This window comes from Gorilla gorilla, chromosome 10 (genome assembly GCF_029281585.2).
Source record: "Gorilla gorilla gorilla isolate KB3781 chromosome 10, NHGRI_mGorGor1-v2.1_pri, whole genome shotgun sequence".
In the NCBI taxonomy this organism is placed as follows: Eukaryota; Metazoa; Chordata; class Mammalia; order Primates; family Hominidae; genus Gorilla; species Gorilla gorilla.
The window spans coordinates 89,548,796-89,555,423 of NC_073234.2; positions in this window are offsets into that span (position 1 = coordinate 89,548,796).

Sequence of the window (6,628 nt, forward strand, 5' to 3'; positions counted from 1 at the left end):
TTTAAAACTGCCTAAATGATAAATTACTATTCTTACTGCACTTTATGCAAATAATCAGGCCAAGTATAATAGGACTACAGCTTATTTTACAAATAAATTGTTCTTACTATGATTTTGGCTTAAATAGAAGAATGGAAAAACAAAAAGTTGTGTGTCAGAAGAAAACCATAGTGCACCTGCTATTAGATTCAAGCCTTGTGAATTGTTTTTGATTTTTATTATTAGACTAAAATTTGAACTGAATCCAGAATTCTTTCATGGCTGAAAGTCTCCAAACTAACATTTCCACATTTTTCTCCAATTTTTCTGGCTTGGACTCACTGATATTGAAACTACCTTCTTCCCAAGACCCTACAAGATAAAGCTCATGTATAAACAACCTTATGACATGCAAAGTATAAACCAGAAAAACTTTTCAGGTTGCTACTGCCTGCCTGATGCAACTGGAGATGCTTCAAACAGAAATCTAAGAATCTTCTCAACTGACTGCCCTCCAGACTCTAAACAAATTAGTTTATAGACTACTTCAGTTAGTAATTTTTATTTTTCTTTTATTTCCATAGAAATACCTCTTATTTAAGACTTGTTTGTGTGAATCTTATATAGAGGGGTAACTTTGAAAGTCCATTTGCAATGCCATCTCTTTAAATGTGATACAACTGTTTATTTGGACAGGCTTATTCTCACAAAAGGGAGATTGATTTAATACATTTCTTTGCCACTTAGTTATTAACTTGATTTTTCTCTTCATAGTCACCAACTCAGCTTTTAGTGAATAAAACTGCTAAACAAATTTCAAACAGGGCAATGATGGGGCTCAGAAAATGATACCCCAAAGACTGGTGCATTGGCAAACTTTTTCATTCTCATTACATTAAATTTTGCTAAAATGTTATAAGGTTTTTGATATTGTTTACTATGTCATGTTTTAGCCTGAGAAATAATTCTTATTTTGCTTCTTTTCTAGTCACTGTGGTTCTTTTCTCTGGGTATGCTGAGGCACAAAAAGTGATACCCTCAAAGACTGGTGCTTTGACATGCTGAGAGACCTGAGAAGCTGTCTCAGAATCAAGGTTTCTCTCACCTTGTTTCTCTCCACGTGCACGGAGGTGGTCTCTCTCTAATTTTCTTATCTGACCAAAAATGCTTTCCAAAAAAAAAAAACCAAAAAATGCAATTGTCTTAAGCCGCCTCATTTACTAACATGAAAAAAACCAACCACCTGAGAAGAGAAGCCACTGGAAGTCACCATGGCCAGACACACTTCTCGTTTATTCTTCTGAAGACAGCTCCAAAAGATTACCTGGGGGACTTTATCTGCATAATAAGACAACTTTTGTTCTTGGACAGCTCCGGCCCTCACTTTCCTTTAATGTCTGTCTGCTGCCTCCTGGGTCATATGCCCTATGAAGAGCATATTTAAGCATTAACCCTCTGGCTTCTCTATGAGCTCATAGTTTGTATGACTGTTGTACACACGTGTGCACATTAATAAATTTTGTACACTGTTTCTTTTATTAATCTGCCTTTTGTCAGTTGATTTTTAGCTAAACTTCATAGAGCAAAGGGAATGTGTTCCCTTTCCCTTACAAGTACTACATCTCCAAAGGTTGGCTATCTTTTTATTGTTGTTATCATGGTAATAATGATATTTTTTAATTTTTTTATGTTTATAGATTTAGAGGTACAAGGGAAGTTGTGTTACATAGGTATATTGCATAATGGTGAAATCTGGACTTTTAGTGAACGCATCACCTGAATCACCTGAATAGTAAACATTGCAGCCAGTAGGTAATATTTCCACCCTCACTCACCTCCCACCGTCCTATTTTTTGGAGTCTCCAGTGTCTATTAATTTACTCTATATGTCTATGTGTACCCATTGTTTAGCTCCCACTTATAAGTAAGAACACAAAGGTTTTCACTTTCCTTTTCTGGGCCATTTAAATAAAGATAATGGCTTTTACTTCCATCTATGTTTCTGTAAAAGAAATAATTTCATTTTTAAGGGCTGAGTGGTAATCCACTGTATACACACACATACATTATATGTATATATATGACATATATGTATATATACATACATATATTATGTATATATGTATATTATATATCAAATATATTATTTATACATTATATACACATAATGGATTTCATACTTTATTTTCATACATAAAAATGAAATATCTTTCATAAGTATGTATATATATAAAAGATATAATCTCATTTTATATATATTTATATATACATATGTGTGTGTATATCTATATATATATGTGTGTATATATATGTCAGTGTTTGTATGCACACACCATATTTTAAAATTCAATTATACATTCCTGGAAACTTAGTTTGATTCCATGACATTTTTATTTTGAATAGTACTGCAATAAACATACAAATGCAGGTGTCTTATTGATATAATTATTTCTTTTCTCTTGGGTAGGAACCAAATAGTTGGAATGTCAGATCAAAAAGTTGCTCTGCTTTTTGTTTGTTGAGAAAACTCCATACTCTTTTCCATAGAGATTGAACTAATTTCCATCCCCACCAACAGTACCTAAGCATTCAATTTTCTTCATATCACTGATAACATCTGTTGTTTTCTGACATTTTAGTAATAGCCATTCTGACTGGTATAAGATGTTATCTTATTGTAGTTTTAATTTGCATTTCTTTGATTAGTAATATTGAGCATTTTTCATGTGTTTGTTGGCCACTTGTATGTTTTAATTTGAAAAATGTCTGTTTGTGTCCTTTGCTTACTTTGTAATGAGGTTATTTGCTTTTCTCTTGTTGAATTGTTTGAGTTCCTTGTAGATTCTTATTCCTAGGTTTTCTTCTTTGATTTTTATAGTTTCAGGTGTTATGTTTAGGTATTTAAACCATCTTGACTTAATTTTTTGTATATGGTAAGAGATATGAGTCCAGTTTCATTCCCAGCACCATTTATTGAGTATGGTGCCTTCTTTCCATTAGTTGTTTTTGCTAACATTGTCAAAGGTCAGTTGATTGTAGGTATATGTATTTATTTTGGGGTTATTTTTTCAGTTCCATGGATCTATGTGTCTATTTTTGTACCAGTACCATGCACCTTTGGTTACTGTAGCCTTGTGGTATAGTTTGAAGTCAAATCATGTGATGCTTCTGCCTTTGTTCTTTTTGCTTAGGATTGCTTTGGCTAGTCACTCTTTTTTGGTTACATATGAATTTTAGGATTATTTTTATCTAATTCTGTGAAAAATGAGGTTGGCTCTTTGATAGGAATTGCATTGAATCTGTAGGTTACTTTGGACATGATAGTCATTTTAACTATATTGATCCTTTCAATCTATGAGCATGGGATGTTTTTCTATTTGTTTGTATCATCTATGATTTATTTCATCAGTGTTTTGTAGTTCTTCTTGTGGAAATCTTTTACTTCCTAGGTTAAATGTATTCCAAATTTTGTGTGTGTGACTATTTTAAATGAGATTGAGTTCTTGATTTGGTTTATCTTGAATGCCATTGGGTGTATGGAAATGTCATTTGTTTGGGTTTTGATTGATTTTGCAACTTAAAACCACATATATGGTGGTGGTCCCATAAAATTATAATGAAGCTGAAAAATTTCTATCAAATAAACATCATAACATAATGCATTACCCAGGTATAGAAGATGCTGGTGTAAAGAAACCTCTTTCACTGCCAGTTGTGTAAAACTATAGCACATACAATTATGCACAGTACATAATATAAATAACAATAAACAGCTATGTTATTTATGTATTTACTATATTATACTTTTAATCTTTTAGAGTATAGTCCTACTTATTTAAAAAAAAATAAAAGTTAGCTGTAAAGCAGCCTCAGGTAGGTCCTTCAGGAGTTACTCCTGAAGAAGGCAGTATTATTGTAGAAGGTAACAGTTCCATATGTGTTATTGCTCCTCAAGACCTTCCAGCAGGACAAGATGTGGAGATGGAAGACAGTGATGTTGATGATTGATATGGTTTGGATTTGTGTCCCTGCTCAAGTCTCAAGACCTTCCAGCAGGACAAGATGTGGAGATGGAAGACAGTGATGTTGACGATTAATATGGTTTGGATCTGTGTCCCTGCTCAAGTCTCATGGGAGTGGTTTCTCATGAATGGTTTAACACCATGACCCTTGGTACTGTCATCATAAATGTGAGTAGTGAGTTATAGTGAGATCTAGTTATTTAAGTATGTGACACTTCCCCTGGCTCTTTCTTGGTCCTACTCCTGCCACGTAAGATGCCTGCTCCCACTTCGACTCCCATCATAAGTAAAACCTCCCTGAGACTGAGGCCTTCCCAGAAGCAGACACTGCCATGCTTCCTGTACAGCCTGCAGAACCATGAGCCAATTAAACCCATTTTATTTATAAATTACCCAGTCTCAGGTATTTCTTTATAATAGTGTGAGAATGGACTAATACAATAATCTTGACCCTGCGTAGACCCAGGCTAATATAGGTGTTTGTGGCTTCATTTTTAACAAAAATATTTAAAAAGAAAAAACAAAAATAAACATTTAAATATAGTAAAAGCTTACAGAATGAGGATATAATGAAAGAAAATATTTTGTACAGCTGTAGTGTGTTTTCATTTCAAGCTGTGTTATTACAAAAGCATCAGAAAGTTTACAAAAACAAAAAGTTTATAGAGTAAAAACGTTACACTAAGTTATTTATTAAGCTAGGTTATTTATTTAGTAAGCTAAGTTAATTTATTGCAGAAAGAAAGGTATTTTTAATGAATTTAATGTAGCCTAAGTGTACAGTGTTTATAAAATCTACAGTAGTGTACAGTGATGTCCTTGGCCTTCACATTCACTCACCACTCACTGAGTCACCCAGAGCAACTTCAGTCATACAAGCTCTATTTATGGTAAGTGCCTTATGATTGTGTAACACTTTTTATTTCTTAGACTATATTTTTACTGTACCTTTTCTATATTTAGATATGTATAGATACACAAATACCTAGCATTGTGTTACAATTGGCTAAAATATTCAGTACAGTAACATGCTGTATGGTTTTATAGCCTTGGAGCAGTAGGTTATATATACCATATAGCCTAAGTGCGTAGTAGGCTTTACCATCTAGGTTTGTGTAAGAATGCTGTATGGTGCTTCCACAATGATGAAATCTCCTAGTGATGCATTTCTCATTCCTCACTATGCATGCATGACTATATTAACAAATATCTTGCTCTCTATGACTTGCTGTATATGCAATGTCTTTCTGTGTTACCCATTTATTCTTTTTACCATTTGATGCATTTTTGAGAACACATGACGCTTCAGGTAGGATGACTGATGAGGATGACACAGAGGTGATAGCAAATATGAACCATGTGCTACTGCTTTTTGTTTATTCCCTTATTTTCTGCTCAAGTCTTTTCTGAGAGTAGCAGAGATAATAAATATTAAGAACAGGAAGAGTAAAGAGAATGGAGTGTAGAATTCTAAATGTCTCAAAAACAGTGTCTCCACAGTAACATATATATTTGTAAAATATTTTTAAAAAGATGTATATGACTGGAAAAAATGGAAGTAAACTATATTTCTTCTATATAGTTTGATTATATATACATGTTTACAAAATAGAATGCAGCAAATAGATGTAAAAAATTATCAAGTAATAAGTACAATCAGTAATAGGCTTTGATTATAAATAACTTAGACAAACATATAAAATTTCATATATGCTAGTACAATAATAATCAGTGAGTAAAGAAATTGATTCAAATATTATATTTACAATTGACAATCTAAATACATCAAATGCCCTACTACAAACTCTTTCAGAATAACAAAAATACAAACCAAACCAGAACAAAACAATCCAGAGATGACTACCTTAATAAAAGGTAAAAGCACATTCTGTTACTGGATAGAAAGATTAAGTAATTCAAAACGTCATTTTTTCTAAATTAATATTTTATGTAATACTACTTTATCTGTATGAAGTAAGAAAACTGTTCTTTAAGTTGAAATGAAAAATGCAATATCTAAGAAAAATTGGAAATTATCTGTCAAACAGAAGGACTGGGATAATGGCAGAGGAAATAGTACAGCTGGACATCAAATGATAGAGCTCTAGTTAATAAATGGTTGATATAGAGTAGACTGACAAATCAGTGGAGCATAATAGAGAACCTGAAAATCACCTCTCACACATAAATTGCTTTAACCTATGAAAATTAGTTGAAAAACATGTGTAGGTAAACAAATAATGGTGGAGAAATTGGCTAGGCATTTGAGTAAATCTGAATTTCTACTACATGCCCTACTATAAAATTTATTCTAGATGGATATAATTTATACATGTTAAAGTGAATCTAGAAAAAGTACTAGAAGAATATATAATTTTTCTTTATGTCTTCTAATGGAGTAGGCTTTTCTAAGGATGACACAATCTATAAGCCTATAAGCCATAAAAAGGTTTGAAAAGGTTTGCTCATATAAAAATGGGAAAAAAATGCAGAAAAATCTTTCACAAACCCATAAAATAAAAGCAGGCTGAAAATATGTTTTTAATGCATAATAGGCCAAAAATAATAATTTGTGTTATATATAGTCACTTCAACTCAATAGGAAATAGAAATAGCTCATTGAAAAA